Source organism: Cyprinus carpio, chromosome B1 (genome assembly GCF_018340385.1).
Source record: "Cyprinus carpio isolate SPL01 chromosome B1, ASM1834038v1, whole genome shotgun sequence".
In the NCBI taxonomy this organism is placed as follows: domain Eukaryota; kingdom Metazoa; phylum Chordata; class Actinopteri; order Cypriniformes; family Cyprinidae; genus Cyprinus; species Cyprinus carpio.
The window spans coordinates 11,742,974-11,754,692 of record NC_056597.1 but is presented as its reverse complement, the minus strand read 5'-3'; positions in this window follow the sequence as shown (position 1 = coordinate 11,754,692).

Sequence of the window (11,719 nt, the reverse complement as noted above, 5' to 3'; positions counted from 1 at the left end):
GTAACCCCACAAACTTACAAATACCAGAAATCATTTTACATTTCAAAATAATACAACAAAACAGATCTCCCCCTATATTAAAACTGAGCAAAAACACATGAAATAACACTTAACTTTAAGATTTTTACTCTCCTTTAACAGTCTAGAAATCTGCTGTAACTCATTGCATGAATGTGCAATGTATACTCATTAAAGGATCAAACAACGTATATTTATTTTGCATATTTGTATCTATCAATATATAGCCATATATTGTCAGTGCATATATTGCTGTATATTTAGTAAGTGTTAGTGATTTTAAATGTTTAAAACATTCAATACACATCCAAAATAAAAGTTTTGTTTACATAATATATGTGTGTATACTGTGTATATTTATTATGTATATATAAATACACACACATGCATGTATATATTTAAGAAGAATATGTTATGTTTTATGTAAATATATTTATATATCTAAGAATATAAATATATAAATGTATATACATGTAAATATTTTCTTAATAATTTATGTGTGTGTATTTATATATACATAATAAATATACCCTGTACACATACATATATTATGTAAACAAAACTTTTATTTTGGATGTGATTAATCGTGATTAATCATTTGACAGCCCTAAAGAAAATTTTATTTATTTTTTATATTTTTATCTATCAATATATAGCCATATATTGTCCATGCCTATATTGCTGTATATTTATGTTTTTGCTTCGTAAGGGAGAAGTGCCAAATATATATGTGTGTATATATATATATATATATATATATATATATATATATATATATATATAATTTTTATTTTTTTCATTCATTTTAGAAAACACCATATCAATGAGTAAAAAAGAAAAAAAACTAAACTCAGTGTTTCAGCAAACAACAGAAACACTGACATGGAGAGCAGCATATCTGAAAATAAAAATGAGCTCTCCGCAAGTTCTGACAACGTCTAAGTTATGTGTCAGCACTTAGGAATAACTAAATCCATTAAAGTATATCTAAATGGGGATAAGAAGGAAGGACTAATCTAGTCAAAATCACTGTGGACCTCGCCAACGATTACCCAGGAATTTCTCCATTGGAAGTGTTGAGGGACGACGCCAATATTCATGTTATCGGCCTTTTGTTGTACCGGACACTGAGAGAGAGCTGAAAAGACGTTCAATCTGGGCTGTGTTTTCCCAGACCAGAAATTACACCAATCTCTATAGACACGGTTGACAGATAAAACCATCTTCTCTTTGAAAACTGATGCATTTCATCATAACATTATAAGCTGAATTACAGATTTAGAAATGCCTTCATGATTTGTGAGTATTAACTCAAAAACACCCTGAAGTTTGAAATTCATTCAAAATGGAAAGCAGGAAAAAATCAAAGCGAAGAAAAATTGATATGTACCCCCACGAATGTGTGCTGGATGGCCTTTTGGAGGGCACTGACTGAAACAAAATACCATCATATTCCCAAAGCAAAGGGATCATAGATTACGGATCGCATGGTGATGGACATTCTCCGACTCCTCCGCTTTATAACGGCAATAGATTTCAGATGAGGATCAACACTTTGAAACCTAATCGACGGCCCGGGGGCTGAGCTCTGCTATGAAGAGAGGCGAGCGAAACCGAGCTGGAGAAGTTGGGAAAGAAAAAGGGATTGAGGTCATTGGTAACATTTACAAATTGAATGTGTGATCAAAGTGTTAAGCTTGAATGGAAAAAAAATGAGGGGGGGGGGTCTAGACAGACAAGGTGTGGACCCCAAATGTTATTCATTAGGATTTCCTTTTCCTCCCATTTCTCTCTTTCTCTTTCTTGCGTGCGCTTTCTGCTCTTCTTCGTGCCAATCTGTGACTGATTTGAGCGTCTGGTGCTGGAGGAGTCGGTCGCCAGGGGGAAACGGGATCCTGACGGGACTGAAAGAGCCTGGAGCAGAGAGAAAGTGACCGGGCCCTTTCACGTTAGTTTAAACTGACACCTCTGCTCACCCTCAACGGAGGCGGCACTGAAACTCATACCGGTGCCAACCGGATTCACAAACCTTGTTGTGCGTGACTCTGGTCTGGAAGACCGCAGCTATGGTTTCCTACGGGCAATTCAACATCAGGTTTTAACACAATAAACAATCACGTCGGAGTATTCCTGGATTTGATATTGCTGCAGGTTGAAGAGCTAATATTTCATTTAGTATGAAATAGGTTTACCATGAGCTTGGACTCAAAGGCCAAATATGTCAAAAACTAGCGTAGGTGGATTAGAGAGAATGGCTTTCAAACTGTAAAACTGATGTATTTTATTGAATAAAGCTGTGAAGCATTAACAATGCAAAGGATGAAATATAAAGTTGATTTGGAAGGAAAAAATGTAAGTGGATAGGCCTACTTTATCTCATACAACTCACTGTACTTGACCATTTAAGATGACTTTTCAGCATAATATAAATCGCAAAAGAAATGAGAATGTCTTACAAAGATAAATATTTCCTTTCACCTTCAGTCGGGTCAGAGGTTGCAGCAGTGATATCTCCACTTTCACACCCCTTAAATGAATATGAAACACCAAATTGACCATGGCTCACCCCTCAAAGTGCTCCTTGGACCTACAATTCCGATCTTCAAAGCTGACAAACTTCCTGTGCTTGGCCCCCTGGTTGTGACCACCCCAAGGTGAGGGGAGGGGGGCAGCGAATTGTTCAAGAGAGAAGCAGTGGAGGAAGGGGAAGATTTTGGCCCGCAGTAACTATTAGCCCTAATTGCTGGATGGGTGAAGGCCTTTGAAGGCACAGTATTTGTCCCAGGGCCTTTAATGCTGATGAATGCAAAGGTTTCTTTGAGTTGTCATAGGCAATTGAGTTGGAATCAATATTTACAAAACAGATACACTACTCCGGACGTAGAGCTGGACGCTAAAGTGTTTAAATATGTGGAGGCAGAGCATATGAGTAATTGCCAAGAAGTTGACACTGCTTTTTTTGCTGTTGTTTTCTATGTTTTTATGTGTGTGTGATGAAGTAAATTAAAATATATTAGTGTCTGAGAAGTTTATGAGAATCTGAAAGCAACTTGGCTGTGAAAGTAAGCAACTTCTGATCATTCTCAGCACCTCATACACTGGACAGACCCGCAATGATTAGACTTATGGTTACCTTTAAAAGGCACCGGGTTAATTTGTACTAAATGAAACAAATTAGGCATGGGAAGAAACAGCCTCCTGCTAACTTTTCTTCTTTTAATCTTAACGGTCTGAAATTGATTCAAGCTGATAAATTTGTGATCGGTTATGATTGATTAGGCCGCAGCCAGGAAAAGAAAGGGCTGGCGTCAAATTCACATTTCGTGGAAAACCAGGCACCCTGCATCCATCCATTATCATCCCTCCATTCTCCAGGGAGGGGAGGAGGGACAAGAAGAGAAATGAAAGTCAAAAGCGGTGTTTAACATCCATCGAAACAGATGCCTCTTCATTAGGGCTTGGTTCAAAGCCAAAATGGCCACCAGTTGCTGGAGGCAGTGCATTATGGGATGAGGACAGAGGGCAGGTACTGTGTGGGGTGATTAAGGCACTGAATAAGCAGCATAATAACTCGGAGAGGTTCCCAGCACTTGCACAGTCAAAACAGAAACATGTGGGCTAATGTTAGAGTTTCAAACCCCTGGCCATATCGCTGACACTACAGAGCTCAAGGTAGGCACGGTGCTAAATCATAAACATGTTGCCAGGGATTCCCTTGGGACTTCACGGAAACTATGGATAGTCTTAATCACTGTGTTTAAAGCCGTAACATCAAGACAAAATCTGACTCCAGAGGAATCTGTTTGAAGCACATGCTGGTAAATTTAATGCTTTTTTAAATGCAAGAAAACAAGAAACCTTTTCATTTTTTATCATACATCTCTTCACAAACTTTACAATGCATAGTTAAAATATACTCTCCAATAAAGTAAATGTTATTCTACTGTATACTTGTTAACCCTTTAAAATCACAGGCTGTGTCCTTTTGGAGCATTTAAAATTCATTTAAAATGTTGTGACTTTACATTTACGTATCCCGTCTTCTCTGGGCTTCAGAAAGACGTCGCTGGCAGACAGAAAGGAAAAGCACAATCACTTCAGAGGTGCCACACTGATTAAAAATGAATTTCATATTTTAGATGATCATGTTCTTGAGTAAAGTAAAAAAAATCTTAAGTAAAAAATTAAACAGCTACTGCTAATCCACCAAAGTTATTATACTTTACCTTTTACGTATAATTTTATCTCCCAGCTGTTGTTGCCAATCTTAATTAATTTAGTTAACAACAGTAAAAAATAAATAAAATAAAGATTAAAAGACAGAATTGTAGACACACAACATTACATTTTTGTCTAATTGCACAAGCAATATGAGCTGCATCAGCTTTACTCACGCTCCACTCTCCCTTTAAATTTTTAATTTACTCACAGCTATATTAAACCAATGACACAAAAAGGCTACAGCAAGCTCAATTAAAACCAATGCATAAATGTCTAATAGCATCAGGAGTAAAACAACACATTCCACAGGGTTAAGTTTTACCCACAAAGATTCTAAAATATGTAATCACATACATTGTTGGATCCCCATGAGGAAAATTCAAAAATTCCTTAATGAACATCTAAAAATGCAAAGAGGTTGAGGTATAGAAAATGTATTTGTTCAGTGTAAAAATGCAAAGTCACCACCATGATAGAACACATGTGTTGCATTTCATCTATGTAAAAAAAAAGAGAGAAAAAAATTAGTAAGGATGGTAAAAAGACATGGAATCATAAGTCAGCGGAGACAATGAAAAGCAAAAGCAATGGAAACCCGGCGAGTGACATAGCTGGACTAAGAGAGCAGAATCTGAACTGATGTGGTCAGACTCAACACATGCATTGTAATAAGAGTCAACAGCTCTTTTTTTAGTTTGTGCTGTGTGCATATGTGATTTATTTTTTCTTTGAGACACTATAGACATTGAATTGTCTGCAAAACACGGAAATAAAAGAAAAACAAACAAACAACAACAACAAAAAAAACAGATAAAAACATTGAAACCTAGTTCAAAATAGACTTATGCCACACTGTAAAAAGTGTAATTTTTAAAGAAAAATACTGTACAAATTCTACAGTAAAAACCATTTAACTGGTTAACTGTTACTGTTACCATATAATGTGAAAAATTGTAAATGGTATAATATTTATAATATTTTATTATGTAATTTTATTGTAAAACACTGGCAAATTTATGGTCTTTGGAAGTAAAGACTATAATTTATGCAAAAAAAAAAAAAAAAAAAAAAAAAAACATAAAAGAAGATTCCCAGAAGTCTCTGTGTGACTCACCACATATGATTATATATAAATTATATATAATTTTATATTTATATTCATGAAATATATTGTCCAGTAATAGCAGTAACAATGACTATACATGCACCCTCATAATGTGATTATAATGGGATTTAGGCAATATTTTGATTAAACTGTACATGTAAACAAAACTTCAATCAAACTGATGTGTTTAAGCTCATAATCATAGTAACCATAATAGTATTAAAATATGTAGCATATTCCACATTTAAACACAATAAACAGACATGTAAGTGCCTTAATTGTGCAATTTCTGCTCTGACCAATGTGCACATGTGCTCAGACATACACAAGTTTCACGAATGAACTCTGTGACATACAGACGTTTTCCTTCAACTCTGAATCACTGAACTTTATCAACACAACTTGCTGGCATCAGTCTCTGCTCCTTATTTTCATCCAGAGACGCCAAAGAACACGATTGCAGCACAAGAAACCTCGGCTGCAGCGGCATTGCTATCACATTACGACGTTTGTCATGGTGGCAAATAACTATCCAATGCATCCATATAAATGTAGTTTAAATGTAATGTACTTAGATTAAAACAGTGGCCAGTAACACTCCTAATGTGCAGTATGTGGGTTCTGCATTTGTGCATGTCAGCATTTGTGCTGTGCATTGGGGTATGAAAATAATTGTGTATTTGCTTATGTCATTGTCTCAGTAATTTTTAGAAAAGAAATTCTGTCAACCACAGCTGCCAGTTTTAACCTACATTTAACAGGATATTTTTACAGTGCATCTTCAGTGTCAAATAGCCATTTTAAAAACAGCAGTTATCTCTCTCTCGCCACCTTAATGTCTGTCAGCTTTTTCTCCCCACAGAGACACATGCAGCATTTCTAGCAGACACTCGGTGTGAGTTACGCCATGAATAAACTCACTAAATAAAAAATCATCCCAATCTGATCCACTTTCACTCACTAAACCTTTTCATCCAATCTGGGTTGCCATGGGGATGACCAATTGCATATCGTATGCATGCCTGAGCTTGAGCAAGCTCAGAGCGCAACACAGAAATGTGTTCTACTTAAAGTGCTAATTTTACATATTTAATGGCAGACACAGCCATTTCCATATGAGAGGGAGATGGAGAACAGGAGAAAGAGAGAATAAAAGACAGATTGTGTTTGAGTGTCAAAGTACTCGTCTCTATATTCTCTTGCCGCACTTTGTGTCTTTTTTTGTGCACTCCATTTTTAGCCTGTTCCATTCCTAGAAAATGACATTCTGTATTTCGTTTGACTTGTGCCATTTAAGAAGCATAACCTGTGAAATGAAAGGAGGAAGAAAGCAATTCAGCCGAAATGGATCCAATCACATCCACAACCAGACCTCAAGTGGTAACTTGAAGTAAACAACTTCAACATATTTTAGTGAACTATACCTGCCGCCCTGACTTTTATGGTTTATTAGGGCGATTAGTGGATTTAACAATGTTATTTTAGGGGAGGTAAAGAGAGATTAAGGCTAAATGGGATGAGTGTAGTGAGGTGGAAGACGGAGGGGCCGGTCCCAGTTCTCACTGCAAGGAGTTTGGGTGGTACAGAGCGTGTTAATGTGTGTTATTATCTCTATTCCAGCTGGGGCCCGACTCTCTCTTTCCCTCTCTCGGCATCTGTGCCTTATTCATACACACACGTTTGCTTTACAACGATGGTGGAGAATTTCCACTGACTTCTACATTTTTATAATGAGCTGATGATTTTTTTTTTTTTTTTTTATTCCCTATCCCTAAACCGAACCCTCACAGAAACACTAGAACTGGATTTTCACATTTTTATTAAAAGGGACACTTAACCCCCAAAAATAAAATTCTGTCTTCATTTATTTTTGCAGATCCGTGTGAACGGATGTTGTCATCTACATGAAAAATGCAAAGGAAAACTTTCCCATTTAAGTACATCATTGTCGTGTAAACATACCCTAAGTGCTTATGTCTTAGTAGAAACACCTAAGTGATTTTCTTATGAGTAATGTGTATAAATGAGAAATATGTTTCAGCAAATACTATCAGAAATGTCAGATTCACTTCGCATTTTACACTAATGATGTCTAAATGTAAACCCTGAAAAGTATATTTATAAAACACAGTCTGCTATTTTAGTTAGGTCTTTCGAAACAGGTAATGCATTAGTAGTAAAAGCCAAAAACATAATTGTGTGTGTTCAGCCTAATGCAAAAAACAGCATGTGTTTCTACAGTCTCACTCTGACAGTACGGCTGGGTCCAGATGCACAGATGGTGCACTGCCTTACCCCCTTGTGGTCATGTGGCCGTCTAGTTGTTCCTAAAAGGATGCCAACTTCAGGCCCACAGCCATACGGTTACACTAAACTGGGGGTCCCATTACAGAAACCCTCTCAGTTGTAGTAATTATATGCTTGTATATACAGAATGGAGTCTGATTGGCTGATTGTTGAGCTCTTTGTTGTCTTTATACAAAGGACTAAAAAGCTTTGGTGTAAAACTAAATCAACATCTCTTTCCTGGAAGTGCATATGTGCACCCAGACTAATACAAAGCGGCTGATGGTGACAAAAGTAACAGGACATTTAAAGTACCAAGCCTGAGTTGGCCAAAATGTTCCCAGTATTAACTCTCATAAGAGCATTTCATTTGTACTCTTTCTTAACCAAAACCTACCTAAACTGCATTATTTTAATGGTTTAATGTGTATATTTCACTCTCTAAAAAGCTCTGGAAAGCTTTGCACTTGTTTAAATCTCCCTCTTTTCTCAATTTCAAAGCTGAGCATGGTGACTTTACACCACATGAATTTAAACTGCAGTGTAATTAGCTCACTATGTACTCGCAGAAGATCATCTGGAGATTTTCGGCTAGCTTACGGGTCACATGCAGGGGATTGGAGGGGTTAGAGTCTCAAAGGTGCTGGAATATGCTTTACATGCTCTGTGTTCTGCCAGTTTGGTACTTTTATTCAATGTCTGTGTAATGGGCAGTAAAGAGATGGAATGTATTATAATTGTGTAACACTGTGTATCTGTAGTAATATTACAGAACTATTATGACATTGTTAACGCAGCAATGCTTATTTTACAACAGTTTCAGTTTGTGTGTTGGTTTTATTGGAAGTGTCTAGGGATGAGTAACACCACTTTCAATCCAATACACAAAATATACAAGTATTGCCAATGTCGGTAGTAATATTTCTTTTAAATAAAAAGTTGTTGTAATATTTAGGGATAGAACTTTTCAATTTAACATGAAATGTAAATTAACATTATATAGATATATTACTTAACAAATTACTATATTACTTCTCATGATAATCTGCTAGCCAACATTACATGTCACATTTATCTTGGTCATTAATTACTGGAGTGAAAAACTCCAGACTATGCTTTTTTTTGTCTAGACCTCTGGTAAGCACTATTCAATGCTGTCCTTGATTATTTCTGTAAGCTAGTTATTTTTAAACATTTCTACTTCCAATCAGCAATATAGTAAACATTATGCATAACATAAAATATTTAAAGGCCTGATATTTTTACCTTAAATTGTTATATACCTGATCAGAACTTTTAATAAATTTGGTTGTTAAAATAGTTGACTTGATTTTTTGAAAGATAAGTTAAAGAGATATTTTGAGATCCCAAAGATAACGAAGGAGTAATTCTCTCCATTTGAAGTTGTGATGAAACAGAAGTAGCAACAGATCTTGTCTTCAATATTGCAACGTTCATCCGAGTGTAACATCATCAAAAAGAAAAAAAAAAAATATATATATATATATACGGGGCAGGGTCTTGGTTGTTAATTGTATGTTGAAATGCATTGCACTCAAAATAAATGTGAGCTTGCAGTCAATTCTGGAGAAATGGTTTTAGCAGACTAAATTTCTGGAGAAGTCTGGCATACGTCAACAGACGTTCTTTCGTTTTCACCTGCAGATCCAGTTATGTCATTTGGATTAAGCATTACAAGGTCACATTAGAATAAAAAACATGCATGCACGAATTGTTCGCAATAAGATCTATAACATGTGTTTACAAAATAAAGTGTCTTTAGCATCCAAAAGAGCAGCTTGAGGAAATACTTTACACTTTTCACCCAGAGAGCAGAGCAATCAGGCAGACAGATGTGTGACAGCTGAGTATCTTGGAACTCAGAGAGGGACTTGCTACATGCATGGCAGAACTGTTTCTGTAACTCAACGTGATGCACACAGACAGAAAATGGCAAGAGAGGGAACAAAGCCCTGCTGCCTGTGCACCCCTCAGTTTAATGTAGCTTGATTCATCAGTTAAATCATCTATATACTGTAACAGACAGAGCAAGAGAGAGAGAATGAGCGGCTTGAAAAAGAATAGATGAAACAAAGCAGCAAATTGTTACACAGTAATACCGTGTCATGTGACTTTTTTTTATACACCATCATACTGATTTCCATTCAGGGGTTATGAAACCCTATTCTGGAACATGGTTAATTCACACAACATATTCAACCAGCTTTCGACTTTTCTATCCAGTGTAAATTTAAAGAATAAAAACTAGAGGAAAAAGAACACTAATATTAATAACACAATTATAGACAGAAAAAAAAGGAAAAGTAATATCTCAAGTTGATGAGGCTAGAGTATAGAAAAATATATACGGCAACAAAATGGCCTGTTTTCAATATTATCCCAATTTTTTGAAGGCCAGAGAAAGAACAAATAAGTGCACACAAGATACGAATCATAGCGGAGTGAAAAATTGCCAGGGTTGGTCCAATTAAAGTGAAGACATTCTTTGCTTAAGGTTCACCCCCATTACTAACATGGAAGTATTATATATTTAAGGTAACAGAATCCTGCTGAAGACGTAGCTGAGAGTCTTCTCTAGTCTGACCTGAATGGATACCATTGTGCAACACCTGAAAGAAACAATCAGATAACTGATTCGGTCTATCGTTCACTGATGCATAGACAATGGCCTCATGAAGAAACGCCAGTCTGTCGCTTCACTTTAATATCCTAAAACCATCTTATTTGTTGAAAAATAAATCATAATTCAATTTAATCACTAAATAGCCAGTAAGCCTCTCAATCAATAGTTCTTTTGATGAGCTAGTTTGAACATTAGACATACGATGACAACTAAATCCAGAATCATAATCCTTGCTGACAGGAAAATATAAACCCCCCAACATAACAATACTTTCAGGCAGCTATTTTACAAACACGCTGCCTTCAACCATCTTTATTTCTTATTCTCTGTGCCGAAGCACTTAAAAAGTGAGTGTGCAGTAATGGATGGACTAGTTCCTGTGAGTTATGTAAGATAAATATGTGCAATGGAGAGACCCAGGAACACTACAGGCCTGAGGGCAGTATCTAATTGAATTGCATTTACTTCACTTGTCCAGGCGTATGCCTGAGATACACAAATACACACATACATACTCAGAAAAAAATAATATAAAAATCTGATCTGTTTTAAGCAAATGGTGCAGTTATATGAGAATGGAGTGAATGCAATGGAGAAGGGAAGATAGGAAGAAAGAGAGAAGGCAGAGAGAGATAAATAAATAGAGGCTTCACACAAATCCTGCCGCTTTATAAGGCCAGTGACAGAGAAATGTCACAGAGGATGGAGTCCTGCTCCTGCAATGGCCTTATGGGAAATAACCGTGCTTCATCTGTAAAGACTGAGGTCATGTGACATTTACACTCAGAGTCATTCAAACCGCACTTCTCATTGCCATCCAGCTATCCGTGAAATCCCTACATCTGCTTTGGAGCAAAGATGAGAACACATAGAACCAGCTGAAGCATGGCTAGTATATAACAAAATAATAAATACAAAATCTATATAATAATTAGTTTTAGGAACAATAAATCATATATTTAGGCATTTAAACTGCTCAAAAATATTTAACCTCATCTCAATGTCTTTTTTTCGTGGCATGGGTATTTTTATTTTTTTACATTTATTTAGTGGCCTCTCAAACTCAGTTTTTACATGCTGTTGTCGTCTCAGCAGCTTGAGTTAGGTTTTACGTTTGTTTCACTGGGTTTCAGTGGCCTTCGGGCATCTAAACCATTAAGCTATTCAGAGGAGTTAATGCACCTAGAATGAGTCACTGCATTTCCTTACAAACTGTTCATCTGAGTTAACTTGACAAATGCACTTTGTGGTGGAGAACAAAAGATTATACAAGAACACAGAGCACTCATTTTCCTTAATAATATCGCAAATTAAAGCAAATGAAAAAAACCAACCATGAACTGCATTTTCTTTATATCTTGTAAACCAGGTGGAATCACATAAGGATTTCATAAGAGTGTCAAAATGCAGCCAATAAACTATAGGTCAAAGTGTGGCTGTATCAC